The 27,889-nt window shown below is 52.5% G+C and overlaps 39 non-coding genes across 39 annotated transcripts; all 39 read left to right on the forward strand.

The window, feature by feature from the left end:
* The first annotated feature begins 117 nt into the window (after positions 1–117).
* On the forward strand, positions 118–236 carry LOC144986339 (5S ribosomal RNA). Its single transcript, XR_013650152.1, has one exon. It is a non-coding gene; the product is annotated as a 5S ribosomal RNA (ribosomal RNA).
* Positions 237–826: 590 nt separating this feature from the next.
* On the forward strand, positions 827–945 carry LOC144986340 (5S ribosomal RNA). Its single transcript, XR_013650153.1, has one exon. It is a non-coding gene; the product is annotated as a 5S ribosomal RNA (ribosomal RNA).
* Positions 946–1,566: 621 nt separating this feature from the next.
* LOC144986341 (5S ribosomal RNA) lies at positions 1,567–1,685 on the forward strand. The gene has a single exon (XR_013650154.1). It is a non-coding gene; the product is annotated as a 5S ribosomal RNA (ribosomal RNA).
* Positions 1,686–2,276: 591 nt separating this feature from the next.
* On the forward strand, positions 2,277–2,395 carry LOC144986342 (5S ribosomal RNA). The gene has a single exon (XR_013650155.1). It is a non-coding gene; the product is annotated as a 5S ribosomal RNA (ribosomal RNA).
* A 611-nt stretch (positions 2,396–3,006) lies between these two features.
* Positions 3,007–3,125, forward strand: LOC144984733 (5S ribosomal RNA). Its single transcript, XR_013648556.1, has one exon. It is a non-coding gene; the product is annotated as a 5S ribosomal RNA (ribosomal RNA).
* Positions 3,126–3,716: 591 nt separating this feature from the next.
* On the forward strand, positions 3,717–3,835 carry LOC144986344 (5S ribosomal RNA). The gene has a single exon (XR_013650157.1). It is a non-coding gene; the product is annotated as a 5S ribosomal RNA (ribosomal RNA).
* Positions 3,836–4,431: 596 nt separating this feature from the next.
* On the forward strand, positions 4,432–4,550 carry LOC144984744 (5S ribosomal RNA). The gene has a single exon (XR_013648567.1). It is a non-coding gene; the product is annotated as a 5S ribosomal RNA (ribosomal RNA).
* Positions 4,551–5,140: 590 nt separating this feature from the next.
* On the forward strand, positions 5,141–5,259 carry LOC144986345 (5S ribosomal RNA). Its single transcript, XR_013650158.1, has one exon. It is a non-coding gene; the product is annotated as a 5S ribosomal RNA (ribosomal RNA).
* Positions 5,260–5,855: 596 nt separating this feature from the next.
* LOC144984755 (5S ribosomal RNA) lies at positions 5,856–5,974 on the forward strand. The gene has a single exon (XR_013648578.1). It is a non-coding gene; the product is annotated as a 5S ribosomal RNA (ribosomal RNA).
* Positions 5,975–6,564: 590 nt separating this feature from the next.
* On the forward strand, positions 6,565–6,683 carry LOC144986346 (5S ribosomal RNA). The gene has a single exon (XR_013650159.1). It is a non-coding gene; the product is annotated as a 5S ribosomal RNA (ribosomal RNA).
* Positions 6,684–7,273: 590 nt separating this feature from the next.
* Positions 7,274–7,392, forward strand: LOC144984767 (5S ribosomal RNA). The gene has a single exon (XR_013648590.1). It is a non-coding gene; the product is annotated as a 5S ribosomal RNA (ribosomal RNA).
* A 616-nt stretch (positions 7,393–8,008) lies between these two features.
* Positions 8,009–8,127, forward strand: LOC144984778 (5S ribosomal RNA). Its single transcript, XR_013648602.1, has one exon. It is a non-coding gene; the product is annotated as a 5S ribosomal RNA (ribosomal RNA).
* Positions 8,128–8,717: 590 nt separating this feature from the next.
* LOC144986347 (5S ribosomal RNA) lies at positions 8,718–8,836 on the forward strand. Its single transcript, XR_013650160.1, has one exon. It is a non-coding gene; the product is annotated as a 5S ribosomal RNA (ribosomal RNA).
* A 590-nt stretch (positions 8,837–9,426) lies between these two features.
* Positions 9,427–9,545, forward strand: LOC144984789 (5S ribosomal RNA). Its single transcript, XR_013648614.1, has one exon. It is a non-coding gene; the product is annotated as a 5S ribosomal RNA (ribosomal RNA).
* A 616-nt stretch (positions 9,546–10,161) lies between these two features.
* LOC144984801 (5S ribosomal RNA) lies at positions 10,162–10,280 on the forward strand. The gene has a single exon (XR_013648626.1). It is a non-coding gene; the product is annotated as a 5S ribosomal RNA (ribosomal RNA).
* A 590-nt stretch (positions 10,281–10,870) lies between these two features.
* Positions 10,871–10,989, forward strand: LOC144986348 (5S ribosomal RNA). The gene has a single exon (XR_013650161.1). It is a non-coding gene; the product is annotated as a 5S ribosomal RNA (ribosomal RNA).
* A 626-nt stretch (positions 10,990–11,615) lies between these two features.
* LOC144984813 (5S ribosomal RNA) lies at positions 11,616–11,734 on the forward strand. Its single transcript, XR_013648638.1, has one exon. It is a non-coding gene; the product is annotated as a 5S ribosomal RNA (ribosomal RNA).
* Positions 11,735–12,350: 616 nt separating this feature from the next.
* LOC144984827 (5S ribosomal RNA) lies at positions 12,351–12,469 on the forward strand. The gene has a single exon (XR_013648651.1). It is a non-coding gene; the product is annotated as a 5S ribosomal RNA (ribosomal RNA).
* Positions 12,470–13,085: 616 nt separating this feature from the next.
* LOC144984838 (5S ribosomal RNA) lies at positions 13,086–13,204 on the forward strand. The gene has a single exon (XR_013648664.1). It is a non-coding gene; the product is annotated as a 5S ribosomal RNA (ribosomal RNA).
* Positions 13,205–13,794: 590 nt separating this feature from the next.
* LOC144986349 (5S ribosomal RNA) lies at positions 13,795–13,913 on the forward strand. The gene has a single exon (XR_013650162.1). It is a non-coding gene; the product is annotated as a 5S ribosomal RNA (ribosomal RNA).
* A 596-nt stretch (positions 13,914–14,509) lies between these two features.
* On the forward strand, positions 14,510–14,628 carry LOC144984850 (5S ribosomal RNA). Its single transcript, XR_013648677.1, has one exon. It is a non-coding gene; the product is annotated as a 5S ribosomal RNA (ribosomal RNA).
* A 591-nt stretch (positions 14,629–15,219) lies between these two features.
* On the forward strand, positions 15,220–15,338 carry LOC144986350 (5S ribosomal RNA). Its single transcript, XR_013650163.1, has one exon. It is a non-coding gene; the product is annotated as a 5S ribosomal RNA (ribosomal RNA).
* A 616-nt stretch (positions 15,339–15,954) lies between these two features.
* On the forward strand, positions 15,955–16,073 carry LOC144984861 (5S ribosomal RNA). The gene has a single exon (XR_013648689.1). It is a non-coding gene; the product is annotated as a 5S ribosomal RNA (ribosomal RNA).
* A 611-nt stretch (positions 16,074–16,684) lies between these two features.
* Positions 16,685–16,803, forward strand: LOC144984874 (5S ribosomal RNA). Its single transcript, XR_013648701.1, has one exon. It is a non-coding gene; the product is annotated as a 5S ribosomal RNA (ribosomal RNA).
* Positions 16,804–17,394: 591 nt separating this feature from the next.
* On the forward strand, positions 17,395–17,513 carry LOC144986351 (5S ribosomal RNA). Its single transcript, XR_013650164.1, has one exon. It is a non-coding gene; the product is annotated as a 5S ribosomal RNA (ribosomal RNA).
* Positions 17,514–18,114: 601 nt separating this feature from the next.
* LOC144986352 (5S ribosomal RNA) lies at positions 18,115–18,233 on the forward strand. The gene has a single exon (XR_013650165.1). It is a non-coding gene; the product is annotated as a 5S ribosomal RNA (ribosomal RNA).
* A 606-nt stretch (positions 18,234–18,839) lies between these two features.
* Positions 18,840–18,958, forward strand: LOC144986353 (5S ribosomal RNA). Its single transcript, XR_013650166.1, has one exon. It is a non-coding gene; the product is annotated as a 5S ribosomal RNA (ribosomal RNA).
* A 596-nt stretch (positions 18,959–19,554) lies between these two features.
* Positions 19,555–19,673, forward strand: LOC144986355 (5S ribosomal RNA). The gene has a single exon (XR_013650168.1). It is a non-coding gene; the product is annotated as a 5S ribosomal RNA (ribosomal RNA).
* A 591-nt stretch (positions 19,674–20,264) lies between these two features.
* Positions 20,265–20,383, forward strand: LOC144986356 (5S ribosomal RNA). Its single transcript, XR_013650169.1, has one exon. It is a non-coding gene; the product is annotated as a 5S ribosomal RNA (ribosomal RNA).
* Positions 20,384–20,994: 611 nt separating this feature from the next.
* LOC144984885 (5S ribosomal RNA) lies at positions 20,995–21,113 on the forward strand. Its single transcript, XR_013648713.1, has one exon. It is a non-coding gene; the product is annotated as a 5S ribosomal RNA (ribosomal RNA).
* A 591-nt stretch (positions 21,114–21,704) lies between these two features.
* LOC144986357 (5S ribosomal RNA) lies at positions 21,705–21,823 on the forward strand. The gene has a single exon (XR_013650170.1). It is a non-coding gene; the product is annotated as a 5S ribosomal RNA (ribosomal RNA).
* A 596-nt stretch (positions 21,824–22,419) lies between these two features.
* Positions 22,420–22,538, forward strand: LOC144984897 (5S ribosomal RNA). Its single transcript, XR_013648724.1, has one exon. It is a non-coding gene; the product is annotated as a 5S ribosomal RNA (ribosomal RNA).
* A 590-nt stretch (positions 22,539–23,128) lies between these two features.
* On the forward strand, positions 23,129–23,247 carry LOC144986358 (5S ribosomal RNA). Its single transcript, XR_013650171.1, has one exon. It is a non-coding gene; the product is annotated as a 5S ribosomal RNA (ribosomal RNA).
* A 596-nt stretch (positions 23,248–23,843) lies between these two features.
* On the forward strand, positions 23,844–23,962 carry LOC144984908 (5S ribosomal RNA). The gene has a single exon (XR_013648736.1). It is a non-coding gene; the product is annotated as a 5S ribosomal RNA (ribosomal RNA).
* A 590-nt stretch (positions 23,963–24,552) lies between these two features.
* On the forward strand, positions 24,553–24,671 carry LOC144986359 (5S ribosomal RNA). The gene has a single exon (XR_013650172.1). It is a non-coding gene; the product is annotated as a 5S ribosomal RNA (ribosomal RNA).
* Positions 24,672–25,272: 601 nt separating this feature from the next.
* Positions 25,273–25,391, forward strand: LOC144986360 (5S ribosomal RNA). The gene has a single exon (XR_013650173.1). It is a non-coding gene; the product is annotated as a 5S ribosomal RNA (ribosomal RNA).
* Positions 25,392–26,008: 617 nt separating this feature from the next.
* On the forward strand, positions 26,009–26,127 carry LOC144984919 (5S ribosomal RNA). Its single transcript, XR_013648747.1, has one exon. It is a non-coding gene; the product is annotated as a 5S ribosomal RNA (ribosomal RNA).
* Positions 26,128–26,717: 590 nt separating this feature from the next.
* Positions 26,718–26,836, forward strand: LOC144986361 (5S ribosomal RNA). Its single transcript, XR_013650174.1, has one exon. It is a non-coding gene; the product is annotated as a 5S ribosomal RNA (ribosomal RNA).
* A 596-nt stretch (positions 26,837–27,432) lies between these two features.
* LOC144986362 (5S ribosomal RNA) lies at positions 27,433–27,551 on the forward strand. Its single transcript, XR_013650175.1, has one exon. It is a non-coding gene; the product is annotated as a 5S ribosomal RNA (ribosomal RNA).
* The last annotated feature ends 338 nt before the right edge of the window (positions 27,552–27,889 follow it).

Below are 27,889 nucleotides of genomic sequence, written 5' to 3' on the forward strand. Positions count from 1 at the left end.
TCCGCTCAGCAGGTGCACCAATCAGTGGCACAGAGTGAGTGGGTGAAGGGGCCGCTGGGAGCAGGCAGGAGTCTGGTGCAGGCAGCGCTTAAAGGGCTCTGCTCCACACAACCCTTCGCTTACGGCCACACCACCCTGAACACGCCCGATCTCGTCCGATCTCGGAAGCTAAGCAGGGTCGGGCCTGGTTAGTACTTGGATGGGAGACCGCCTGGGAATACCAGGTGCTGTAAGTTTTCCGGCTTTTGCTGGCATCCACCAAAGAGAAGGAAAATCACTCACACACCCCCACAAACAGCTTTGGGTACTTTGGTTTCCTTGTCATGCATTTGTGTCTTTGGTTTTTATTTTTCTGACACCACCGTTCTGTGACACATACAGCCACCAGAGAGCGCACCGGCCAGGAAATCAAACACACAGCTTTGGGTTTCTTGCTTTTTCATGTCCTTCTGTGTCTTTCTTTTCTTTTCTTTTCTTTCTTTTTCTTTTTTTTTTTTTTTTTTTTTTCTCTGACATGACCGTCCGGGCTTCATCCAAACTCTTCAGCGAGCTGCAGGGCAGTCAGCGCCGAGGTGCAAATGCACAAGCCTGCACCCTCTAGAAACGCTGCCGTCTCGGTGACGCGCCCACGCAGGTGTGTGTGTGTGGAAGGCCGCTGTGGCGCACCTGCTGGGGTGAAAGGTCACCGTTTTGGCTGCAGGTGGGTGTGTCCGCTCAGCAGGTGCACCAATCAGTGGCACAGAGTGAGTGGGTGAAGGGGCCGCTGGGAGCAGGCAGGAGTCTGGTGCAGGCAGCGCTTAAAGGGCTCTGCTCCACACAACCCTTCGCTTACGGCCACACCACCCTGAACACGCCCGATCTCGTCCGATCTCGGAAGCTAAGCAGGGTCGGGCCTGGTTAGTACTTGGATGGGAGACCGCCTGGGAATACCAGGTGCTGTAAGTTTTCCGGCTTTTGCTGGCATCCACCAAAGAGAAGGAAAATCACTCACACACCCCCACAAACAGCTTTGGGTACTTTGGTTTCCTTGTCATGCATTTGTGTCTTTGGTTTTTATTTTTCTGACACCACCGTTCTGTGACACATACAGCCACCAGAGAGCGCACCGGCCAGGAAATCAAACACACAGCTTTGGGTTTCTTGCTTTTTCATGTCCTTCTGTGTCTTTCTTTTCTTTTCTTTTCTTTTCTTTTCTTTTCTTTTCTTTTCTTTTCTTTTCTTTTTCTTTTTTTTTTTTTTTTTTTTTTCTCTGACATGACCGTCCGGGCTTCATCCAAACTCTTCAGCGAGCTGCAGGGCAGTCAGCGCCGAGGTGCAAATGCACAAGCCTGCACCCTCTAGAAACGCTGCCGTCTCGGTGACGAGCCCACGCAGGTGTGTGTGTGTGGAAGGCCGCTGTGGCGCACCTGCTGGGGTGAAAGGTCACCGTTTTGGCTGCAGGTGGGTGTGTCCGCTCAGCAGGTGCACCAATCAGTGGCACAGAGTGAGTGGGTGAAGGGGCCGCTGGGAGCAGGCAGGAGTCTGGTGCAGGCAGCGCTTAAAGGGCTCTGCTCCACACAACCCTTCGCTTACGGCCACACCACCCTGAACACGCCCGATCTCGTCCGATCTCGGAAGCTAAGCAGGGTCGGGCCTGGTTAGTACTTGGATGGGAGACCGCCTGGGAATACCAGGTGCTGTAAGTTTTCCGGCTTTTGCTGGCATCCACCAAAGAGAAGGAAAATCACTCACACACCCCCACAAACAGCTTTGGGTACTTTGGTTTCCTTGTCATGCATTTGTGTCTTTGGTTTTTATTTTTCTGACACCACCGTTCTGTGACACATACAGCCACCAGAGAGCGCACCGGCCAGGAAATCAAACACACAGCTTTGGGTTTCTTGCTTTTTCATGTCCTTCTGTGTCTTTCTTTTCTTTTCTTTTCTTTTCTTTTTCTTTTTTTTTTTTTTTTTTTTTTCTCTGACATGACCGTCCGGGCTTCATCCAAACTCTTCAGCGAGCTGCAGGGCAGTCAGCGCCGAGGTGCAAATGCACAAGCCTGCACCCTCTAGAAACGCTGCCGTCTCGGTGACGAGCCCACGCAGGTGTGTGTGTGTGGAAGGCCGCTGTGGCGCACCTGCTGGGGTGAAAGGTCACCGTTTTGGCTGCAGGTGGGTGTGTCCGCTCAGCAGGTGCACCAATCAGTGGCACAGAGTGAGTGGGTGAAGGGGCCGCTGGGAGCAGGCAGGAGTCTGGTGCAGGCAGCGCTTAAAGGGCTCTGCTCCACACAACCCTTCGCTTACGGCCACACCACCCTGAACACGCCCGATCTCGTCCGATCTCGGAAGCTAAGCAGGGTCGGGCCTGGTTAGTACTTGGATGGGAGACCGCCTGGGAATACCAGGTGCTGTAAGTTTTCCGGCTTTTGCTGGCATCCACCAAAGAGAAGGAAAATCACTCACACACCCCCACAAACAGCTTTGGGTACTTTGGTTTCCTTGTCATGCATTTGTGTCTTTGGTTTTTATTTTTCTGACACCACCGTTCTGTGACACATACAGCCACCAGAGAGCGCACCGGCCAGGAAATCAAACACACAGCTTTGGGTTTCTTGCTTTTTCATGTCCTTCTGTGTCTTTCTTTTCTTTTCTTTTCTTTTCTTTTCTTTTCTTTTCTTTTCTTTTTCTTTTTTTTTTTTTTTTTTTTTTCTCTGACATGACCGTCCGGGCTTCATCCAAACTCTTCAGCGAGCTGCAGGGCAGTCAGCGCCGAGGTGCAAATGCACAAGCCTGCACCCTCTAGAAACGCTGCCGTCTCGGTGACGAGCCCACGCAGGTGTGTGTGTGTGGAAGGCCGCTGTGGCGCACCTGCTGGGGTGAAAGGTCACCGTTTTGGCTGCAGGTGGGTGTGTCCGCTCAGCAGGTGCACCAATCAGTGGCACAGAGTGAGTGGGTGAAGGGGCCGCTGGGAGCAGGCAGGAGTCTGGTGCAGGCAGCGCTTAAAGGGCTCTGCTCCACACAACCCTTCGCTTACGGCCATACCACCCTGAACACGCCCGATCTCGTCCGATCTCGGAAGCTAAGCAGGGTCGGGCCTGGTTAGTACTTGGATGGGAGACCGCCTGGGAATACCAGGTGCTGTAAGTTTTCCGGCTTTTGCTGGCATCCACCAAAGAGAAGGAAAATCACTCACACACCCCCACAAACAGCTTTGGGTACTTTGGTTTCCTTGTCATGCATTTGTGTCTTTGGTTTTTATTTTTCTGACACCACCGTTCTGTGACACATACAGCCACCAGAGAGCGCACCGGCCAGGAAATCAAACACACAGCTTTGGGTTTCTTGCTTTTTCATGTCCTTCTGTGTCTTTCTTTTCTTTTCTTTTCTTTTCTTTTTCTTTTTTTTTTTTTTTTTTTTTTCTCTGACATGACCGTCCGGGCTTCATCCAAACTCTTCAGCGAGCTGCAGGGCAGTCAGCGCCGAGGTGCAAATGCACAAGCCTGCACCCTCTAGAAACGCTGCCGTCTCGGTGACGCGCCCACGCAGGTGTGTGTGTGTGGAAGGCCGCTGTGGCGCACCTGCTGGGGTGAAAGGTCACCGTTTTGGCTGCAGGTGGGTGTGTCCGCTCAGCAGGTGCACCAATCAGTGGCACAGAGTGAGTGGGTGAAGGGGCCGCTGGGAGCAGGCAGGAGTCTGGTGCAGGCAGCGCTTAAAGGGCTCTGCTCCACACAACCCTTCGCTTACGGCCACACCACCCTGAACACGCCCGATCTCGTCCGATCTCGGAAGCTAAGCAGGGTCGGGCCTGGTTAGTACTTGGATGGGAGACCGCCTGGGAATACCAGGTGCTGTAAGTTTTCCGGCTTTTGCTGGCATCCACCAAAGAGAAGGAAAATCACTCACACACCCCCACAAACAGCTTTGGGTACTTTGGTTTCCTTGTCATGCATTTGTGTCTTTGGTTTTTATTTTTCTGACACCACCGTTCTGTGACACATACAGCCACCAGAGAGCGCACCGGCCAGGAAATCAAACACACAGCTTTGGGTTTCTTGCTTTTTCATGTCCTTCTGTGTCTTTCTTTTCTTTTCTTTTCTTTTCTTTTCTTTTTCTTTTTTTTTTTTTTTTTTTTTTCTCTGACATGACCGTCCGGGCTTCATCCAAACTCTTCAGCGAGCTGCAGGGCAGTCAGCGCCGAGGTGCAAATGCACAAGCCTGCACCCTCTAGAAACGCTGCCGTCTCGGTGACGAGCCCACGCAGGTGTGTGTGTGTGGAAGGCCGCTGTGGCGCACCTGCTGGGGTGAAAGGTCACCGTTTTGGCTGCAGGTGGGTGTGTCCGCTCAGCAGGTGCACCAATCAGTGGCACAGAGTGAGTGGGTGAAGGGGCCGCTGGGAGCAGGCAGGAGTCTGGTGCAGGCAGCGCTTAAAGGGCTCTGCTCCACACAACCCTTCGCTTACGGCCATACCACCCTGAACACGCCCGATCTCGTCCGATCTCGGAAGCTAAGCAGGGTCGGGCCTGGTTAGTACTTGGATGGGAGACCGCCTGGGAATACCAGGTGCTGTAAGTTTTCCGGCTTTTGCTGGCATCCACCAAAGAGAAGGAAAATCACTCACACACCCCCACAAACAGCTTTGGGTACTTTGGTTTCCTTGTCATGCATTTGTGTCTTTGGTTTTTATTTTTCTGACACCACCGTTCTGTGACACATACAGCCACCAGAGAGCGCACCGGCCAGGAAATCAAACACACAGCTTTGGGTTTCTTGCTTTTTCATGTCCTTCTGTGTCTTTCTTTTCTTTTCTTTTCTTTCTTTTTCTTTTTTTTTTTTTTTTTTTTTTCTCTGACATGACCGTCCGGGCTTCATCCAAACTCTTCAGCGAGCTGCAGGGCAGTCAGCGCCGAGGTGCAAATGCACAAGCCTGCACCCTCTAGAAACGCTGCCGTCTCGGTGACGCGCCCACGCAGGTGTGTGTGTGTGGAAGGCCGCTGTGGCGCACCTGCTGGGGTGAAAGGTCACCGTTTTGGCTGCAGGTGGGTGTGTCCGCTCAGCAGGTGCACCAATCAGTGGCACAGAGTGAGTGGGTGAAGGGGCCGCTGGGAGCAGGCAGGAGTCTGGTGCAGGCAGCGCTTAAAGGGCTCTGCTCCACACAACCCTTCGCTTACGGCCACACCACCCTGAACACGCCCGATCTCGTCCGATCTCGGAAGCTAAGCAGGGTCGGGCCTGGTTAGTACTTGGATGGGAGACCGCCTGGGAATACCAGGTGCTGTAAGTTTTCCGGCTTTTGCTGGCATCCACCAAAGAGAAGGAAAATCACTCACACACCCCCACAAACAGCTTTGGGTACTTTGGTTTCCTTGTCATGCATTTGTGTCTTTGGTTTTTATTTTTCTGACACCACCGTTCTGTGACACATACAGCCACCAGAGAGCGCACCGGCCAGGAAATCAAACACACAGCTTTGGGTTTCTTGCTTTTTCATGTCCTTCTGTGTCTTTCTTTTCTTTTCTTTTCTTTTCTTTTCTTTTTCTTTTTTTTTTTTTTTTTTTTTTCTCTGACATGACCGTCCGGGCTTCATCCAAACTCTTCAGCGAGCTGCAGGGCAGTCAGCGCCGAGGTGCAAATGCACAAGCCTGCACCCTCTAGAAACGCTGCCGTCTCGGTGACGAGCCCACGCAGGTGTGTGTGTGTGGAAGGCCGCTGTGGCGCACCTGCTGGGGTGAAAGGTCACCGTTTTGGCTGCAGGTGGGTGTGTCCGCTCAGCAGGTGCACCAATCAGTGGCACAGAGTGAGTGGGTGAAGGGGCCGCTGGGAGCAGGCAGGAGTCTGGTGCAGGCAGCGCTTAAAGGGCTCTGCTCCACACAACCCTTCGCTTACGGCCATACCACCCTGAACACGCCCGATCTCGTCCGATCTCGGAAGCTAAGCAGGGTCGGGCCTGGTTAGTACTTGGATGGGAGACCGCCTGGGAATACCAGGTGCTGTAAGTTTTCCGGCTTTTGCTGGCATCCACCAAAGAGAAGGAAAATCACTCACACACCCCCACAAACAGCTTTGGGTACTTTGGTTTCCTTGTCATGCATTTGTGTCTTTGGTTTTTATTTTTCTGACACCACCGTTCTGTGACACATACAGCCACCAGAGAGCGCACCGGCCAGGAAATCAAACACACAGCTTTGGGTTTCTTGCTTTTTCATGTCCTTCTGTGTCTTTCTTTTCTTTTCTTTTCTTTCTTTTTCTTTTTTTTTTTTTTTTTTTTTTCTCTGACATGACCGTCCGGGCTTCATCCAAACTCTTCAGCGAGCTGCAGGGCAGTCAGCGCCGAGGTGCAAATGCACAAGCCTGCACCCTCTAGAAACGCTGCCGTCTCGGTGACGCGCCCACGCAGGTGTGTGTGTGTGGAAGGCCGCTGTGGCGCACCTGCTGGGGTGAAAGGTCACCGTTTTGGCTGCAGGTGGGTGTGTCCGCTCAGCAGGTGCACCAATCAGTGGCACAGAGTGAGTGGGTGAAGGGGCCGCTGGGAGCAGGCAGGAGTCTGGTGCAGGCAGCGCTTAAAGGGCTCTGCTCCACACAACCCTTCGCTTACGGCCACACCACCCTGAACACGCCCGATCTCGTCCGATCTCGGAAGCTAAGCAGGGTCGGGCCTGGTTAGTACTTGGATGGGAGACCGCCTGGGAATACCAGGTGCTGTAAGTTTTCCGGCTTTTGCTGGCATCCACCAAAGAGAAGGAAAATCACTCACACACCCCCACAAACAGCTTTGGGTACTTTGGTTTCCTTGTCATGCATTTGTGTCTTTGGTTTTTATTTTTCTGACACCACCGTTCTGTGACACATACAGCCACCAGAGAGCGCACCGGCCAGGAAATCAAACACACAGCTTTGGGTTTCTTGCTTTTTCATGTCCTTCTGTGTCTTTCTTTTCTTTTCTTTTCTTTCTTTTTCTTTTTTTTTTTTTTTTTTTTTTCTCTGACATGACCGTCCGGGCTTCATCCAAACTCTTCAGCGAGCTGCAGGGCAGTCAGCGCCGAGGTGCAAATGCACAAGCCTGCACCCTCTAGAAACGCTGCCGTCTCGGTGACGAGCCCACGCAGGTGTGTGTGTGTGGAAGGCCGCTGTGGCGCACCTGCTGGGGTGAAAGGTCACCGTTTTGGCTGCAGGTGGGTGTGTCCGCTCAGCAGGTGCACCAATCAGTGGCACAGAGTGAGTGGGTGAAGGGGCCGCTGGGAGCAGGCAGGAGTCTGGTGCAGGCAGCGCTTAAAGGGCTCTGCTCCACACAACCCTTCGCTTACGGCCATACCACCCTGAACACGCCCGATCTCGTCCGATCTCGGAAGCTAAGCAGGGTCGGGCCTGGTTAGTACTTGGATGGGAGACCGCCTGGGAATACCAGGTGCTGTAAGTTTTCCGGCTTTTGCTGGCATCCACCAAAGAGAAGGAAAATCACTCACACACCCCCACAAACAGCTTTGGGTACTTTGGTTTCCTTGTCATGCATTTGTGTCTTTGGTTTTTATTTTTCTGACACCACCGTTCTGTGACACATACAGCCACCAGAGAGCGCACCGGCCAGGAAATCAAACACACAGCTTTGGGTTTCTTGCTTTTTCATGTCCTTCTGTGTCTTTCTTTTCTTTTCTTTTCTTTTCTTTTCTTTTCTTTTCTTTTCTTTTCTTTTTCTTTTTTTTTTTTTTTTTTTTTTCTCTGACATGACCGTCCGGGCTTCATCCAAACTCTTCAGCGAGCTGCAGGGCAGTCAGCGCCGAGGTGCAAATGCACAAGCCTGCACCCTCTAGAAACGCTGCCGTCTCGGTGACGAGCCCACGCAGGTGTGTGTGTGTGGAAGGCCGCTGTGGCGCACCTGCTGGGGTGAAAGGTCACCGTTTTGGCTGCAGGTGGGTGTGTCCGCTCAGCAGGTGCACCAATCAGTGGCACAGAGTGAGTGGGTGAAGGGGCCGCTGGGAGCAGGCAGGAGTCTGGTGCAGGCAGCGCTTAAAGGGCTCTGCTCCACACAACCCTTCGCTTACGGCCATACCACCCTGAACACGCCCGATCTCGTCCGATCTCGGAAGCTAAGCAGGGTCGGGCCTGGTTAGTACTTGGATGGGAGACCGCCTGGGAATACCAGGTGCTGTAAGTTTTCCGGCTTTTGCTGGCATCCACCAAAGAGAAGGAAAATCACTCACACACCCCCACAAACAGCTTTGGGTACTTTGGTTTCCTTGTCATGCATTTGTGTCTTTGGTTTTTATTTTTCTGACACCACCGTTCTGTGACACATACAGCCACCAGAGAGCGCACCGGCCAGGAAATCAAACACACAGCTTTGGGTTTCTTGCTTTTTCATGTCCTTCTGTGTCTTTCTTTTCTTTTCTTTTCTTTCTTTTTCTTTTTTTTTTTTTTTTTTTTTTCTCTGACATGACCGTCCGGGCTTCATCCAAACTCTTCAGCGAGCTGCAGGGCAGTCAGCGCCGAGGTGCAAATGCACAAGCCTGCACCCTCTAGAAACGCTGCCGTCTCGGTGACGCGCCCACGCAGGTGTGTGTGTGTGGAAGGCCGCTGTGGCGCACCTGCTGGGGTGAAAGGTCACCGTTTTGGCTGCAGGTGGGTGTGTCCGCTCAGCAGGTGCACCAATCAGTGGCACAGAGTGAGTGGGTGAAGGGGCCGCTGGGAGCAGGCAGGAGTCTGGTGCAGGCAGCGCTTAAAGGGCTCTGCTCCACACAACCCTTCGCTTACGGCCACACCACCCTGAACACGCCCGATCTCGTCCGATCTCGGAAGCTAAGCAGGGTCGGGCCTGGTTAGTACTTGGATGGGAGACCGCCTGGGAATACCAGGTGCTGTAAGTTTTCCGGCTTTTGCTGGCATCCACCAAAGAGAAGGAAAATCACTCACACACCCCCACAAACAGCTTTGGGTACTTTGGTTTCCTTGTCATGCATTTGTGTCTTTGGTTTTTATTTTTCTGACACCACCGTTCTGTGACACATACAGCCACCAGAGAGCGCACCGGCCAGGAAATCAAACACACAGCTTTGGGTTTCTTGCTTTTTCATGTCCTTCTGTGTCTTTCTTTTCTTTTCTTTTCTTTCTTTTTCTTTTTTTTTTTTTTTTTTTTTTCTCTGACATGACCGTCCGGGCTTCATCCAAACTCTTCAGCGAGCTGCAGGGCAGTCAGCGCCGAGGTGCAAATGCACAAGCCTGCACCCTCTAGAAACGCTGCCGTCTCGGTGACGAGCCCACGCAGGTGTGTGTGTGTGGAAGGCCGCTGTGGCGCACCTGCTGGGGTGAAAGGTCACCGTTTTGGCTGCAGGTGGGTGTGTCCGCTCAGCAGGTGCACCAATCAGTGGCACAGAGTGAGTGGGTGAAGGGGCCGCTGGGAGCAGGCAGGAGTCTGGTGCAGGCAGCGCTTAAAGGGCTCTGCTCCACACAACCCTTCGCTTACGGCCATACCACCCTGAACACGCCCGATCTCGTCCGATCTCGGAAGCTAAGCAGGGTCGGGCCTGGTTAGTACTTGGATGGGAGACCGCCTGGGAATACCAGGTGCTGTAAGTTTTCCGGCTTTTGCTGGCATCCACCAAAGAGAAGGAAAATCACTCACACACCCCCACAAACAGCTTTGGGTACTTTGGTTTCCTTGTCATGCATTTGTGTCTTTGGTTTTTATTTTTCTGACACCACCGTTCTGTGACACATACAGCCACCAGAGAGCGCACCGGCCAGGAAATCAAACACACAGCTTTGGGTTTCTTGCTTTTTCATGTCCTTCTGTGTCTTTCTTTTCTTTTCTTTTCTTTTCTTTTCTTTTCTTTTCTTTTCTTTTCTTTTTCTTTTTTTTTTTTTTTTTTTTTTCTCTGACATGACCGTCCGGGCTTCATCCAAACTCTTCAGCGAGCTGCAGGGCAGTCAGCGCCGAGGTGCAAATGCACAAGCCTGCACCCTCTAGAAACGCTGCCGTCTCGGTGACGAGCCCACGCAGGTGTGTGTGTGTGGAAGGCCGCTGTGGCGCACCTGCTGGGGTGAAAGGTCACCGTTTTGGCTGCAGGTGGGTGTGTCCGCTCAGCAGGTGCACCAATCAGTGGCACAGAGTGAGTGGGTGAAGGGGCCGCTGGGAGCAGGCAGGAGTCTGGTGCAGGCAGCGCTTAAAGGGCTCTGCTCCACACAACCCTTCGCTTACGGCCATACCACCCTGAACACGCCCGATCTCGTCCGATCTCGGAAGCTAAGCAGGGTCGGGCCTGGTTAGTACTTGGATGGGAGACCGCCTGGGAATACCAGGTGCTGTAAGTTTTCCGGCTTTTGCTGGCATCCACCAAAGAGAAGGAAAATCACTCACACACCCCCACAAACAGCTTTGGGTACTTTGGTTTCCTTGTCATGCATTTGTGTCTTTGGTTTTTATTTTTCTGACACCACCGTTCTGTGACACATACAGCCACCAGAGAGCGCACCGGCCAGGAAATCAAACACACAGCTTTGGGTTTCTTGCTTTTTCATGTCCTTCTGTGTCTTTCTTTTCTTTTCTTTTCTTTCTTTTTCTTTTTTTTTTTTTTTTTTTTTTCTCTGACATGACCGTCCGGGCTTCATCCAAACTCTTCAGCGAGCTGCAGGGCAGTCAGCGCCGAGGTGCAAATGCACAAGCCTGCACCCTCTAGAAACGCTGCCGTCTCGGTGACGCGCCCACGCAGGTGTGTGTGTGTGGAAGGCCGCTGTGGCGCACCTGCTGGGGTGAAAGGTCACCGTTTTGGCTGCAGGTGGGTGTGTCCGCTCAGCAGGTGCACCAATCAGTGGCACAGAGTGAGTGGGTGAAGGGGCCGCTGGGAGCAGGCAGGAGTCTGGTGCAGGCAGCGCTTAAAGGGCTCTGCTCCACACAACCCTTCGCTTACGGCCACACCACCCTGAACACGCCCGATCTCGTCCGATCTCGGAAGCTAAGCAGGGTCGGGCCTGGTTAGTACTTGGATGGGAGACCGCCTGGGAATACCAGGTGCTGTAAGTTTTCCGGCTTTTGCTGGCATCCACCAAAGAGAAGGAAAATCACTCACACACCCCCACAAACAGCTTTGGGTACTTTGGTTTCCTTGTCATGCATTTGTGTCTTTGGTTTTTATTTTTCTGACACCACCGTTCTGTGACACATACAGCCACCAGAGAGCGCACCGGCCAGGAAATCAAACACACAGCTTTGGGTTTCTTGCTTTTTCATGTCCTTCTGTGTCTTTCTTTTCTTTTCTTTTCTTTTCTTTTCTTTTCTTTTCTTTTCTTTTCTTTTCTTTTCTTTTTCTTTTTTTTTTTTTTTTTTTTTTCTCTGACATGACCGTCCGGGCTTCATCCAAACTCTTCAGCGAGCTGCAGGGCAGTCAGCGCCGAGGTGCAAATGCACAAGCCTGCACCCTCTAGAAACGCTGCCGTCTCGGTGACGAGCCCACGCAGGTGTGTGTGTGTGGAAGGCCGCTGTGGCGCACCTGCTGGGGTGAAAGGTCACCGTTTTGGCTGCAGGTGGGTGTGTCCGCTCAGCAGGTGCACCAATCAGTGGCACAGAGTGAGTGGGTGAAGGGGCCGCTGGGAGCAGGCAGGAGTCTGGTGCAGGCAGCGCTTAAAGGGCTCTGCTCCACACAACCCTTCGCTTACGGCCATACCACCCTGAACACGCCCGATCTCGTCCGATCTCGGAAGCTAAGCAGGGTCGGGCCTGGTTAGTACTTGGATGGGAGACCGCCTGGGAATACCAGGTGCTGTAAGTTTTCCGGCTTTTGCTGGCATCCACCAAAGAGAAGGAAAATCACTCACACACCCCCACAAACAGCTTTGGGTACTTTGGTTTCCTTGTCATGCATTTGTGTCTTTGGTTTTTATTTTTCTGACACCACCGTTCTGTGACACATACAGCCACCAGAGAGCGCACCGGCCAGGAAATCAAACACACAGCTTTGGGTTTCTTGCTTTTTCATGTCCTTCTGTGTCTTTCTTTTCTTTTCTTTTCTTTTCTTTTCTTTTCTTTTCTTTTCTTTTCTTTTTCTTTTTTTTTTTTTTTTTTTTTTCTCTGACATGACCGTCCGGGCTTCATCCAAACTCTTCAGCGAGCTGCAGGGCAGTCAGCGCCGAGGTGCAAATGCACAAGCCTGCACCCTCTAGAAACGCTGCCGTCTCGGTGACGAGCCCACGCAGGTGTGTGTGTGTGGAAGGCCGCTGTGGCGCACCTGCTGGGGTGAAAGGTCACCGTTTTGGCTGCAGGTGGGTGTGTCCGCTCAGCAGGTGCACCAATCAGTGGCACAGAGTGAGTGGGTGAAGGGGCCGCTGGGAGCAGGCAGGAGTCTGGTGCAGGCAGCGCTTAAAGGGCTCTGCTCCACACAACCCTTCGCTTACGGCCATACCACCCTGAACACGCCCGATCTCGTCCGATCTCGGAAGCTAAGCAGGGTCGGGCCTGGTTAGTACTTGGATGGGAGACCGCCTGGGAATACCAGGTGCTGTAAGTTTTCCGGCTTTTGCTGGCATCCACCAAAGAGAAGGAAAATCACTCACACACCCCCACAAACAGCTTTGGGTACTTTGGTTTCCTTGTCATGCATTTGTGTCTTTGGTTTTTATTTTTCTGACACCACCGTTCTGTGACACATACAGCCACCAGAGAGCGCACCGGCCAGGAAATCAAACACACAGCTTTGGGTTTCTTGCTTTTTCATGTCCTTCTGTGTCTTTCTTTTCTTTTCTTTTCTTTTCTTTTCTTTTCTTTTCTTTTCTTTTCTTTTTCTTTTTTTTTTTTTTTTTTTTTTCTCTGACATGACCGTCCGGGCTTCATCCAAACTCTTCAGCGAGCTGCAGGGCAGTCAGCGCCGAGGTGCAAATGCACAAGCCTGCACCCTCTAGAAACGCTGCCGTCTCGGTGACGAGCCCACGCAGGTGTGTGTGTGTGGAAGGCCGCTGTGGCGCACCTGCTGGGGTGAAAGGTCACCGTTTTGGCTGCAGGTGGGTGTGTCCGCTCAGCAGGTGCACCAATCAGTGGCACAGAGTGAGTGGGTGAAGGGGCCGCTGGGAGCAGGCAGGAGTCTGGTGCAGGCAGCGCTTAAAGGGCTCTGCTCCACACAACCCTTCGCTTACGGCCATACCACCCTGAACACGCCCGATCTCGTCCGATCTCGGAAGCTAAGCAGGGTCGGGCCTGGTTAGTACTTGGATGGGAGACCGCCTGGGAATACCAGGTGCTGTAAGTTTTCCGGCTTTTGCTGGCATCCACCAAAGAGAAGGAAAATCACTCACACACCCCCACAAACAGCTTTGGGTACTTTGGTTTCCTTGTCATGCATTTGTGTCTTTGGTTTTTATTTTTCTGACACCACCGTTCTGTGACACATACAGCCACCAGAGAGCGCACCGGCCAGGAAATCAAACACACAGCTTTGGGTTTCTTGCTTTTTCATGTCCTTCTGTGTCTTTCTTTTCTTTTCTTTTCTTTCTTTTTCTTTTTTTTTTTTTTTTTTTTTTCTCTGACATGACCGTCCGGGCTTCATCCAAACTCTTCAGCGAGCTGCAGGGCAGTCAGCGCCGAGGTGCAAATGCACAAGCCTGCACCCTCTAGAAACGCTGCCGTCTCGGTGACGCGCCCACGCAGGTGTGTGTGTGTGGAAGGCCGCTGTGGCGCACCTGCTGGGGTGAAAGGTCACCGTTTTGGCTGCAGGTGGGTGTGTCCGCTCAGCAGGTGCACCAATCAGTGGCACAGAGTGAGTGGGTGAAGGGGCCGCTGGGAGCAGGCAGGAGTCTGGTGCAGGCAGCGCTTAAAGGGCTCTGCTCCACACAACCCTTCGCTTACGGCCACACCACCCTGAACACGCCCGATCTCGTCCGATCTCGGAAGCTAAGCAGGGTCGGGCCTGGTTAGTACTTGGATGGGAGACCGCCTGGGAATACCAGGTGCTGTAAGTTTTCCGGCTTTTGCTGGCATCCACCAAAGAGAAGGAAAATCACTCACACACCCCCACAAACAGCTTTGGGTACTTTGGTTTCCTTGTCATGCATTTGTGTCTTTGGTTTTTATTTTTCTGACACCACCGTTCTGTGACACATACAGCCACCAGAGAGCGCACCGGCCAGGAAATCAAACACACAGCTTTGGGTTTCTTGCTTTTTCATGTCCTTCTGTGTCTTTCTTTTCTTTTCTTTTCTTTTCTTTTCTTTTTCTTTTTTTTTTTTTTTTTTTTTTCTCTGACATGACCGTCCGGGCTTCATCCAAACTCTTCAGCGAGCTGCAGGGCAGTCAGCGCCGAGGTGCAAATGCACAAGCCTGCACCCTCTAGAAACGCTGCCGTCTCGGTGACGAGCCCACGCAGGTGTGTGTGTGTGGAAGGCCGCTGTGGCGCACCTGCTGGGGTGAAAGGTCACCGTTTTGGCTGCAGGTGGGTGTGTCCGCTCAGCAGGTGCACCAATCAGTGGCACAGAGTGAGTGGGTGAAGGGGCCGCTGGGAGCAGGCAGGAGTCTGGTGCAGGCAGCGCTTAAAGGGCTCTGCTCCACACAACCCTTCGCTTACGGCCATACCACCCTGAACACGCCCGATCTCGTCCGATCTCGGAAGCTAAGCAGGGTCGGGCCTGGTTAGTACTTGGATGGGAGACCGCCTGGGAATACCAGGTGCTGTAAGTTTTCCGGCTTTTGCTGGCATCCACCAAAGAGAAGGAAAATCACTCACACACCCCCACAAACAGCTTTGGGTACTTTGGTTTCCTTGTCATGCATTTGTGTCTTTGGTTTTTATTTTTCTGACACCACCGTTCTGTGACACATACAGCCACCAGAGAGCGCACCGGCCAGGAAATCAAACACACAGCTTTGGGTTTCTTGCTTTTTCATGTCCTTCTGTGTCTTTCTTTTCTTTTCTTTTCTTTTCTTTTTCTTTTTTTTTTTTTTTTTTTTTTCTCTGACATGACCGTCCGGGCTTCATCCAAACTCTTCAGCGAGCTGCAGGGCAGTCAGCGCCGAGGTGCAAATGCACAAGCCTGCACCCTCTAGAAACGCTGCCGTCTCGGTGACGAGCCCACGCAGGTGTGTGTGTGTGGAAGGCCGCTGTGGCGCACCTGCTGGGGTGAAAGGTCACCGTTTTGGCTGCAGGTGGGTGTGTCCGCTCAGCAGGTGCACCAATCAGTGGCACAGAGTGAGTGGGTGAAGGGGCCGCTGGGAGCAGGCAGGAGTCTGGTGCAGGCAGCGCTTAAAGGGCTCTGCTCCACACAACCCTTCGCTTACGGCCACACCACCCTGAACACGCCCGATCTCGTCCGATCTCGGAAGCTAAGCAGGGTCGGGCCTGGTTAGTACTTGGATGGGAGACCGCCTGGGAATACCAGGTGCTGTAAGTTTTCCGGCTTTTGCTGGCATCCACCAAAGAGAAGGAAAATCACTCACACACCCCCACAAACAGCTTTGGGTACTTTGGTTTCCTTGTCATGCATTTGTGTCTTTGGTTTTTATTTTTCTGACACCACCGTTCTGTGACACATACAGCCACCAGAGAGCGCACCGGCCAGGAAATCAAACACACAGCTTTGGGTTTCTTGCTTTTTCATGTCCTTCTGTGTCTTTCTTTTCTTTTCTTTTCTTTTCTTTTCTTTTCTTTTCTTTTCTTTTCTTTTTCTTTTTTTTTTTTTTTTTTTTTTCTCTGACATGACCGTCCGGGCTTCATCCAAACTCTTCAGCGAGCTGCAGGGCAGTCAGCGCCGAGGTGCAAATGCACAAGCCTGCACCCTCTAGAAACGCTGCCGTCTCGGTGACGAGCCCACGCAGGTGTGTGTGTGTGGAAGGCCGCTGTGGCGCACCTGCTGGGGTGAAAGGTCACCGTTTTGGCTGCAGGTGGGTGTGTCCGCTCAGCAGGTGCACCAATCAGTGGCACAGAGTGAGTGGGTGAAGGGGCCGCTGGGAGCAGGCAGGAGTCTGGTGCAGGCAGCGCTTAAAGGGCTCTGCTCCACACAACCCTTCGCTTACGGCCATACCACCCTGAACACGCCCGATCTCGTCCGATCTCGGAAGCTAAGCAGGGTCGGGCCTGGTTAGTACTTGGATGGGAGACCGCCTGGGAATACCAGGTGCTGTAAGTTTTCCGGCTTTTGCTGGCATCCACCAAAGAGAAGGAAAATCACTCACACACCCCCACAAACAGCTTTGGGTACTTTGGTTTCCTTGTCATGCATTTGTGTCTTTGGTTTTTATTTTTCTGACACCACCGTTCTGTGACACATACAGCCACCAGAGAGCGCACCGGCCAGGAAATCAAACACACAGCTTTGGGTTTCTTGCTTTTTCATGTCCTTCTGTGTCTTTCTTTTCTTTTCTTTTCTTTTCTTTTCTTTTCTTTTCTTTTCTTTTTCTTTTTTTTTTTTTTTTTTTTTTCTCTGACATGACCGTCCGGGCTTCATCCAAACTCTTCAGCGAGCTGCAGGGCAGTCAGCGCCGAGGTGCAAATGCACAAGCCTGCACCCTCTAGAAACGCTGCCGTCTCGGTGACGAGCCCACGCAGGTGTGTGTGTGTGGAAGGCCGCTGTGGCGCACCTGCTGGGGTGAAAGGTCACCGTTTTGGCTGCAGGTGGGTGTGTCCGCTCAGCAGGTGCACCAATCAGTGGCACAGAGTGAGTGGGTGAAGGGGCCGCTGGGAGCAGGCAGGAGTCTGGTGCAGGCAGCGCTTAAAGGGCTCTGCTCCACACAACCCTTCGCTTACGGCCATACCACCCTGAACACGCCCGATCTCGTCCGATCTCGGAAGCTAAGCAGGGTCGGGCCTGGTTAGTACTTGGATGGGAGACCGCCTGGGAATACCAGGTGCTGTAAGTTTTCCGGCTTTTGCTGGCATCCACCAAAGAGAAGGAAAATCACTCACACACCCCCACAAACAGCTTTGGGTACTTTGGTTTCCTTGTCATGCATTTGTGTCTTTGGTTTTTATTTTTCTGACACCACCGTTCTGTGACACATACAGCCACCAGAGAGCGCACCGGCCAGGAAATCAAACACACAGCTTTGGGTTTCTTGCTTTTTCATGTCCTTCTGTGTCTTTCTTTTCTTTTCTTTTCTTTTCTTTTTCTTTTTTTTTTTTTTTTTTTTTTCTCTGACATGACCGTCCGGGCTTCATCCAAACTCTTCAGCGAGCTGCAGGGCAGTCAGCGCCGAGGTGCAAATGCACAAGCCTGCACCCTCTAGAAACGCTGCCGTCTCGGTGACGAGCCCACGCAGGTGTGTGTGTGTGGAAGGCCGCTGTGGCGCACCTGCTGGGGTGAAAGGTCACCGTTTTGGCTGCAGGTGGGTGTGTCCGCTCAGCAGGTGCACCAATCAGTGGCACAGAGTGAGTGGGTGAAGGGGCCGCTGGGAGCAGGCAGGAGTCTGGTGCAGGCAGCGCTTAAAGGGCTCTGCTCCACACAACCCTTCGCTTACGGCCACACCACCCTGAACACGCCCGATCTCGTCCGATCTCGGAAGCTAAGCAGGGTCGGGCCTGGTTAGTACTTGGATGGGAGACCGCCTGGGAATACCAGGTGCTGTAAGTTTTCCGGCTTTTGCTGGCATCCACCAAAGAGAAGGAAAATCACTCACACACCCCCACAAACAGCTTTGGGTACTTTGGTTTCCTTGTCATGCATTTGTGTCTTTGGTTTTTATTTTTCTGACACCACCGTTCTGTGACACATACAGCCACCAGAGAGCGCACCGGCCAGGAAATCAAACACACAGCTTTGGGTTTCTTGCTTTTTCATGTCCTTCTGTGTCTTTCTTTTCTTTTCTTTTCTTTTCTTTTCTTTTCTTTTTCTTTTTTTTTTTTTTTTTTTTTTCTCTGACATGACCGTCCGGGCTTCATCCAAACTCTTCAGCGAGCTGCAGGGCAGTCAGCGCCGAGGTGCAAATGCACAAGCCTGCACCCTCTAGAAACGCTGCCGTCTCGGTGACGAGCCCACGCAGGTGTGTGTGTGTGGAAGGCCGCTGTGGCGCACCTGCTGGGGTGAAAGGTCACCGTTTTGGCTGCAGGTGGGTGTGTCCGCTCAGCAGGTGCACCAATCAGTGGCACAGAGTGAGTGGGTGAAGGGGCCGCTGGGAGCAGGCAGGAGTCTGGTGCAGGCAGCGCTTAAAGGGCTCTGCTCCACACAACCCTTCGCTTACGGCCACACCACCCTGAACACGCCCGATCTCGTCCGATCTCGGAAGCTAAGCAGGGTCGGGCCTGGTTAGTACTTGGATGGGAGACCGCCTGGGAATACCAGGTGCTGTAAGTTTTCCGGCTTTTGCTGGCATCCACCAAAGAGAAGGAAAATCACTCACACACCCCCACAAACAGCTTTGGGTACTTTGGTTTCCTTGTCATGCATTTGTGTCTTTGGTTTTTATTTTTCTGACACCACCGTTCTGTGACACATACAGCCACCAGAGAGCGCACCGGCCAGGAAATCAAACACACAGCTTTGGGTTTCTTGCTTTTTCATGTCCTTCTGTGTCTTTCTTTTCTTTTCTTTTCTTTTCTTTTCTTTTCTTTTCTTTTTCTTTTTTTTTTTTTTTTTTTTTTCTCTGACATGACCGTCCGGGCTTCATCCAAACTCTTCAGCGAGCTGCAGGGCAGTCAGCGCCGAGGTGCAAATGCACAAGCCTGCACCCTCTAGAAACGCTGCCGTCTCGGTGACGAGCCCACGCAGGTGTGTGTGTGTGGAAGGCCGCTGTGGCGCACCTGCTGGGGTGAAAGGTCACCGTTTTGGCTGCAGGTGGGTGTGTCCGCTCAGCAGGTGCACCAATCAGTGGCACAGAGTGAGTGGGTGAAGGGGCCGCTGGGAGCAGGCAGGAGTCTGGTGCAGGCAGCGCTTAAAGGGCTCTGCTCCACACAACCCTTCGCTTACGGCCACACCACCCTGAACACGCCCGATCTCGTCCGATCTCGGAAGCTAAGCAGGGTCGGGCCTGGTTAGTACTTGGATGGGAGACCGCCTGGGAATACCAGGTGCTGTAAGTTTTCCGGCTTTTGCTGGCATCCACCAAAGAGAAGGAAAATCACTCACACACCCCCACAAACAGCTTTGGGTACTTTGGTTTCCTTGTCATGCATTTGTGTCTTTGGTTTTTATTTTTCTGACACCACCGTTCTGTGACACATACAGCCACCAGAGAGCGCACCGGCCAGGAAATCAAACACACAGCTTTGGGTTTCTTGCTTTTTCATGTCCTTCTGTGTCTTTCTTTTCTTTTCTTTTCTTTTCTTTTCTTTTTCTTTTTTTTTTTTTTTTTTTTTTCTCTGACATGACCGTCCGGGCTTCATCCAAACTCTTCAGCGAGCTGCAGGGCAGTCAGCGCCGAGGTGCAAATGCACAAGCCTGCACCCTCTAGAAACGCTGCCGTCTCGGTGACGAGCCCACGCAGGTGTGTGTGTGTGGAAGGCCGCTGTGGCGCACCTGCTGGGGTGAAAGGTCACCGTTTTGGCTGCAGGTGGGTGTGTCCGCTCAGCAGGTGCACCAATCAGTGGCACAGAGTGAGTGGGTGAAGGGGCCGCTGGGAGCAGGCAGGAGTCTGGTGCAGGCAGCGCTTAAAGGGCTCTGCTCCACACAACCCTTCGCTTACGGCCACACCACCCTGAACACGCCCGATCTCGTCCGATCTCGGAAGCTAAGCAGGGTCGGGCCTGGTTAGTACTTGGATGGGAGACCGCCTGGGAATACCAGGTGCTGTAAGTTTTCCGGCTTTTGCTGGCATCCACCAAAGAGAAGGAAAATCACTCACACACCCCCACAAACAGCTTTGGGTACTTTGGTTTCCTTGTCATGCATTTGTGTCTTTGGTTTTTATTTTTCTGACACCACCGTTCTGTGACACATACAGCCACCAGAGAGCGCACCGGCCAGGAAATCAAACACACAGCTTTGGGTTTCTTGCTTTTTCATGTCCTTCTGTGTCTTTCTTTTCTTTTCTTTTCTTTTCTTTTTCTTTTTTTTTTTTTTTTTTTTTTCTCTGACATGACCGTCCGGGCTTCATCCAAACTCTTCAGCGAGCTGCAGGGCAGTCAGCGCCGAGGTGCAAATGCACAAGCCTGCACCCTCTAGAAACGCTGCCGTCTCGGTGACGAGCCCACGCAGGTGTGTGTGTGTGGAAGGCCGCTGTGGCGCACCTGCTGGGGTGAAAGGTCACCGTTTTGGCTGCAGGTGGGTGTGTCCGCTCAGCAGGTGCACCAATCAGTGGCACAGAGTGAGTGGGTGAAGGGGCCGCTGGGAGCAGGCAGGAGTCTGGTGCAGGCAGCGCTTAAAGGGCTCTGCTCCACACAACCCTTCGCTTACGGCCACACCACCCTGAACACGCCCGATCTCGTCCGATCTCGGAAGCTAAGCAGGGTCGGGCCTGGTTAGTACTTGGATGGGAGACCGCCTGGGAATACCAGGTGCTGTAAGTTTTCCGGCTTTTGCTGGCATCCACCAAAGAGAAGGAAAATCACTCACACACCCCCACAAACAGCTTTGGGTACTTTGGTTTCCTTGTCATGCATTTGTGTCTTTGGTTTTTATTTTTCTGACACCACCGTTCTGTGACACATACAGCCACCAGAGAGCGCACCGGCCAGGAAATCAAACACACAGCTTTGGGTTTCTTGCTTTTTCATGTCCTTCTGTGTCTTTCTTTTCTTTTCTTTTCTTTTCTTTTCTTTTCTTTTCTTTTCTTTTTCTTTTTTTTTTTTTTTTTTTTTTCTCTGACATGACCGTCCGGGCTTCATCCAAACTCTTCAGCGAGCTGCAGGGCAGTCAGCGCCGAGGTGCAAATGCACAAGCCTGCACCCTCTAGAAACGCTGCCGTCTCGGTGACGAGCCCACGCAGGTGTGTGTGTGTGGAAGGCCGCTGTGGCGCACCTGCTGGGGTGAAAGGTCACCGTTTTGGCTGCAGGTGGGTGTGTCCGCTCAGCAGGTGCACCAATCAGTGGCACAGAGTGAGTGGGTGAAGGGGCCGCTGGGAGCAGGCAGGAGTCTGGTGCAGGCAGCGCTTAAAGGGCTCTGCTCCACACAACCCTTCGCTTACGGCCATACCACCCTGAACACGCCCGATCTCGTCCGATCTCGGAAGCTAAGCAGGGTCGGGCCTGGTTAGTACTTGGATGGGAGACCGCCTGGGAATACCAGGTGCTGTAAGTTTTCCGGCTTTTGCTGGCATCCACCAAAGAGAAGGAAAATCACTCACACACCCCCACAAACAGCTTTGGGTACTTTGGTTTCCTTGTCATGCATTTGTGTCTTTGGTTTTTATTTTTCTGACACCACCGTTCTGTGACACATACAGCCACCAGAGAGCGCACCGGCCAGGAAATCAAACACACAGCTTTGGGTTTCTTGCTTTTTCATGTCCTTCTGTGTCTTTCTTTTCTTTTCTTTTCTTTTCTTTTTCTTTTTTTTTTTTTTTTTTTTTTCTCTGACATGACCGTCCGGGCTTCATCCAAACTCTTCAGCGAGCTGCAGGGCAGTCAGCGCCGAGGTGCAAATGCACAAGCCTGCACCCTCTAGAAACGCTGCCGTCTCGGTGACGCGCCCACGCAGGTGTGTGTGTGTGGAAGGCCGCTGTGGCGCACCTGCTGGGGTGAAAGGTCACCGTTTTGGCTGCAGGTGGGTGTGTCCGCTCAGCAGGTGCACCAATCAGTGGCACAGAGTGAGTGGGTGAAGGGGCCGCTGGGAGCAGGCAGGAGTCTGGTGCAGGCAGCGCTTAAAGGGCTCTGCTCCACACAACCCTTCGCTTACGGCCACACCACCCTGAACACGCCCGATCTCGTCCGATCTCGGAAGCTAAGCAGGGTCGGGCCTGGTTAGTACTTGGATGGGAGACCGCCTGGGAATACCAGGTGCTGTAAGTTTTCCGGCTTTTGCTGGCATCCACCAAAGAGAAGGAAAATCACTCACACACCCCCACAAACAGCTTTGGGTACTTTGGTTTCCTTGTCATGCATTTGTGTCTTTGGTTTTTATTTTTCTGACACCACCGTTCTGTGACACATACAGCCACCAGAGAGCGCACCGGCCAGGAAATCAAACACACAGCTTTGGGTTTCTTGCTTTTTCATGTCCTTCTGTGTCTTTCTTTTCTTTTCTTTTCTTTTCTTTTCTTTTTCTTTTTTTTTTTTTTTTTTTTTTCTCTGACATGACCGTCCGGGCTTCATCCAAACTCTTCAGCGAGCTGCAGGGCAGTCAGCGCCGAGGTGCAAATGCACAAGCCTGCACCCTCTAGAAACGCTGCCGTCTCGGTGACGAGCCCACGCAGGTGTGTGTGTGTGGAAGGCCGCTGTGGCGCACCTGCTGGGGTGAAAGGTCACCGTTTTGGCTGCAGGTGGGTGTGTCCGCTCAGCAGGTGCACCAATCAGTGGCACAGAGTGAGTGGGTGAAGGGGCCGCTGGGAGCAGGCAGGAGTCTGGTGCAGGCAGCGCTTAAAGGGCTCTGCTCCACACAACCCTTCGCTTACGGCCATACCACCCTGAACACGCCCGATCTCGTCCGATCTCGGAAGCTAAGCAGGGTCGGGCCTGGTTAGTACTTGGATGGGAGACCGCCTGGGAATACCAGGTGCTGTAAGTTTTCCGGCTTTTGCTGGCATCCACCAAAGAGAAGGAAAATCACTCACACACCCCCACAAACAGCTTTGGGTACTTTGGTTTCCTTGTCATGCATTTGTGTCTTTGGTTTTTATTTTTCTGACACCACCGTTCTGTGACACATACAGCCACCAGAGAGCGCACCGGCCAGGAAATCAAACACACAGCTTTGGGTTTCTTGCTTTTTCATGTCCTTCTGTGTCTTTCTTTTCTTTTCTTTTCTTTCTTTTTCTTTTTTTTTTTTTTTTTTTTTTCTCTGACATGACCGTCCGGGCTTCATCCAAACTCTTCAGCGAGCTGCAGGGCAGTCAGCGCCGAGGTGCAAATGCACAAGCCTGCACCCTCTAGAAACGCTGCCGTCTCGGTGACGCGCCCACGCAGGTGTGTGTGTGTGGAAGGCCGCTGTGGCGCACCTGCTGGGGTGAAAGGTCACCGTTTTGGCTGCAGGTGGGTGTGTCCGCTCAGCAGGTGCACCAATCAGTGGCACAGAGTGAGTGGGTGAAGGGGCCGCTGGGAGCAGGCAGGAGTCTGGTGCAGGCAGCGCTTAAAGGGCTCTGCTCCACACAACCCTTCGCTTACGGCCACACCACCCTGAACACGCCCGATCTCGTCCGATCTCGGAAGCTAAGCAGGGTCGGGCCTGGTTAGTACTTGGATGGGAGACCGCCTGGGAATACCAGGTGCTGTAAGTTTTCCGGCTTTTGCTGGCATCCACCAAAGAGAAGGAAAATCACTCACACACCCCCACAAACAGCTTTGGGTACTTTGGTTTCCTTGTCATGCATTTGTGTCTTTGGTTTTTATTTTTCTGACACCACCGTTCTGTGACACATACAGCCACCAGAGAGCGCACCGGCCAGGAAATCAAACACACAGCTTTGGGTTTCTTGCTTTTTCATGTCCTTCTGTGTCTTTCTTTTCTTTTCTTTTCTTTTCTTTTCTTTTTCTTTTTTTTTTTTTTTTTTTTTTCTCTGACATGACCGTCCGGGCTTCATCCAAACTCTTCAGCGAGCTGCAGGGCAGTCAGCGCCGAGGTGCAAATGCACAAGCCTGCACCCTCTAGAAACGCTGCCGTCTCGGTGACGAGCCCACGCAGGTGTGTGTGTGTGGAAGGCCGCTGTGGCGCACCTGCTGGGGTGAAAGGTCACCGTTTTGGCTGCAGGTGGGTGTGTCCGCTCAGCAGGTGCACCAATCAGTGGCACAGAGTGAGTGGGTGAAGGGGCCGCTGGGAGCAGGCAGGAGTCTGGTGCAGGCAGCGCTTAAAGGGCTCTGCTCCACACAACCCTTCGCTTACGGCCATACCACCCTGAACACGCCCGATCTCGTCCGATCTCGGAAGCTAAGCAGGGTCGGGCCTGGTTAGTACTTGGATGGGAGACCGCCTGGGAATACCAGGTGCTGTAAGTTTTCCGGCTTTTGCTGGCATCCACCAAAGAGAAGGAAAATCACTCACACACCCCCACAAACAGCTTTGGGTACTTTGGTTTCCTTGTCATGCATTTGTGTCTTTGGTTTTTATTTTTCTGACACCACCGTTCTGTGACACATACAGCCACCAGAGAGCGCACCGGCCAGGAAATCAAACACACAGCTTTGGGTTTCTTGCTTTTTCATGTCCTTCTGTGTCTTTCTTTTCTTTTCTTTTCTTTCTTTTTCTTTTTTTTTTTTTTTTTTTTTTCTCTGACATGACCGTCCGGGCTTCATCCAAACTCTTCAGCGAGCTGCAGGGCAGTCAGCGCCGAGGTGCAAATGCACAAGCCTGCACCCTCTAGAAACGCTGCCGTCTCGGTGACGCGCCCACGCAGGTGTGTGTGTGTGGAAGGCCGCTGTGGCGCACCTGCTGGGGTGAAAGGTCACCGTTTTGGCTGCAGGTGGGTGTGTCCGCTCAGCAGGTGCACCAATCAGTGGCACAGAGTGAGTGGGTGAAGGGGCCGCTGGGAGCAGGCAGGAGTCTGGTGCAGGCAGCGCTTAAAGGGCTCTGCTCCACACAACCCTTCGCTTACGGCCACACCACCCTGAACACGCCCGATCTCGTCCGATCTCGGAAGCTAAGCAGGGTCGGGCCTGGTTAGTACTTGGATGGGAGACCGCCTGGGAATACCAGGTGCTGTAAGTTTTCCGGCTTTTGCTGGCATCCACCAAAGAGAAGGAAAATCACTCACACACCCCCACAAACAGCTTTGGGTACTTTGGTTTCCTTGTCATGCATTTGTGTCTTTGGTTTTTATTTTTCTGACACCACCGTTCTGTGACACATACAGCCACCAGAGAGCGCACCGGCCAGGAAATCAAACACACAGCTTTGGGTTTCTTGCTTTTTCATGTCCTTCTGTGTCTTTCTTTTCTTTTCTTTTCTTTTCTTTTCTTTTCTTTTTCTTTTTTTTTTTTTTTTTTTTTTCTCTGACATGACCGTCCGGGCTTCATCCAAACTCTTCAGCGAGCTGCAGGGCAGTCAGCGCCGAGGTGCAAATGCACAAGCCTGCACCCTCTAGAAACGCTGCCGTCTCGGTGACGAGCCCACGCAGGTGTGTGTGTGTGGAAGGCCGCTGTGGCGCACCTGCTGGGGTGAAAGGTCACCGTTTTGGCTGCAGGTGGGTGTGTCCGCTCAGCAGGTGCACCAATCAGTGGCACAGAGTGAGTGGGTGAAGGGGCCGCTGGGAGCAGGCAGGAGTCTGGTGCAGGCAGCGCTTAAAGGGCTCTGCTCCACACAACCCTTCGCTTACGGCCACACCACCCTGAACACGCCCGATCTCGTCCGATCTCGGAAGCTAAGCAGGGTCGGGCCTGGTTAGTACTTGGATGGGAGACCGCCTGGGAATACCAGGTGCTGTAAGTTTTCCGGCTTTTGCTGGCATCCACCAAAGAGAAGGAAAATCACTCACACACCCCCACAAACAGCTTTGGGTACTTTGGTTTCCTTGTCATGCATTTGTGTCTTTGGTTTTTATTTTTCTGACACCACCGTTCTGTGACACATACAGCCACCAGAGAGCGCACCGGCCAGGAAATCAAACACACAGCTTTGGGTTTCTTGCTTTTTCATGTCCTTCTGTGTCTTTCTTTTCTTTTCTTTTCTTTTCTTTTCTTTTCTTTTCTTTTCTTTTCTTTTTCTTTTTTTTTTTTTTTTTTTTTTTCTCTGACATGACCGTCCGGGCTTCATCCAAACTCTTCAGCGAGCTGCAGGGCAGTCAGCGCCGAGGTGCAAATGCACAAGCCTGCACCCTCTAGAAACGCTGCCGTCTCGGTGACGAGCCCACGCAGGTGTGTGTGTGTGGAAGGCCGCTGTGGCGCACCTGCTGGGGTGAAAGGTCACCGTTTTGGCTGCAGGTGGGTGTGTCCGCTCAGCAGGTGCACCAATCAGTGGCACAGAGTGAGTGGGTGAAGGGGCCGCTGGGAGCAGGCAGGAGTCTGGTGCAGGCAGCGCTTAAAGGGCTCTGCTCCACACAACCCTTCGCTTACGGCCATACCACCCTGAACACGCCCGATCTCGTCCGATCTCGGAAGCTAAGCAGGGTCGGGCCTGGTTAGTACTTGGATGGGAGACCGCCTGGGAATACCAGGTGCTGTAAGTTTTCCGGCTTTTGCTGGCATCCACCAAAGAGAAGGAAAATCACTCACACACCCCCACAAACAGCTTTGGGTACTTTGGTTTCCTTGTCATGCATTTGTGTCTTTGGTTTTTATTTTTCTGACACCACCGTTCTGTGACACATACAGCCACCAGAGAGCGCACCGGCCAGGAAATCAAACACACAGCTTTGGGTTTCTTGCTTTTTCATGTCCTTCTGTGTCTTTCTTTTCTTTTCTTTTCTTTCTTTTTCTTTTTTTTTTTTTTTTTTTTTTCTCTGACATGACCGTCCGGGCTTCATCCAAACTCTTCAGCGAGCTGCAGGGCAGTCAGCGCCGAGGTGCAAATGCACAAGCCTGCACCCTCTAGAAACGCTGCCGTCTCGGTGACGCGCCCACGCAGGTGTGTGTGTGTGGAAGGCCGCTGTGGCGCACCTGCTGGGGTGAAAGGTCACCGTTTTGGCTGCAGGTGGGTGTGTCCGCTCAGCAGGTGCACCAATCAGTGGCACAGAGTGAGTGGGTGAAGGGGCCGCTGGGAGCAGGCAGGAGTCTGGTGCAGGCAGCGCTTAAAGGGCTCTGCTCCACACAACCCTTCGCTTACGGCCACACCACCCTGAACACGCCCGATCTCGTCCGATCTCGGAAGCTAAGCAGGGTCGGGCCTGGTTAGTACTTGGATGGGAGACCGCCTGGGAATACCAGGTGCTGTAAGTTTTCCGGCTTTTGCTGGCATCCACCAAAGAGAAGGAAAATCACTCACACACCCCCACAAACAGCTTTGGGTACTTTGGTTTCCTTGTCATGCATTTGTGTCTTTGGTTTTTATTTTTCTGACACCACCGTTCTGTGACACATACAGCCACCAGAGAGCGCACCGGCCAGGAAATCAAACACACAGCTTTGGGTTTCTTGCTTTTTCATGTCCTTCTGTGTCTTTCTTTTCTTTTCTTTTCTTTTCTTTTCTTTTTCTTTTTTTTTTTTTTTTTTTTTTCTCTGACATGACCGTCCGGGCTTCATCCAAACTCTTCAGCGAGCTGCAGGGCAGTCAGCGCCGAGGTGCAAATGCACAAGCCTGCACCCTCTAGAAACGCTGCCGTCTCGGTGACGAGCCCACGCAGGTGTGTGTGTGTGGAAGGCCGCTGTGGCGCACCTGCTGGGGTGAAAGGTCACCGTTTTGGCTGCAGGTGGGTGTGTCCGCTCAGCAGGTGCACCAATCAGTGGCACAGAGTGAGTGGGTGAAGGGGCCGCTGGGAGCAGGCAGGAGTCTGGTGCAGGCAGCGCTTAAAGGGCTCTGCTCCACACAACCCTTCGCTTACGGCCACACCACCCTGAACACGCCCGATCTCGTCCGATCTCGGAAGCTAAGCAGGGTCGGGCCTGGTTAGTACTTGGATGGGAGACCGCCTGGGAATACCAGGTGCTGTAAGTTTTCCGGCTTTTGCTGGCATCCACCAAAGAGAAGGAAAATCACTCACACACCCCCACAAACAGCTTTGGGTACTTTGGTTTCCTTGTCATGCATTTGTGTCTTTGGTTTTTATTTTTCTGACACCACCGTTCTGTGACACATACAGCCACCAGAGAGCGCACCGGCCAGGAAATCAAACACACAGCTTTGGGTTTCTTGCTTTTTCATGTCCTTCTGTGTCTTTCTTTTCTTTTCTTTTCTTTTCTTTTTCTTTTTTTTTTTTTTTTTTTTTTCTCTGACATGACCGTCCGGGCTTCATCCAAACTCTTCAGCGAGCTGCAGGGCAGTCAGCGCCGAGG

Source organism: Oryzias latipes, chromosome 16 (genome assembly GCF_053564925.1).
Source record: "Oryzias latipes strain Hd-rR chromosome 16, Olatipes_Hd-rR_3.1".
NCBI lineage: Eukaryota > Metazoa > Chordata > Actinopteri > Beloniformes > Adrianichthyidae > Oryzias > Oryzias latipes.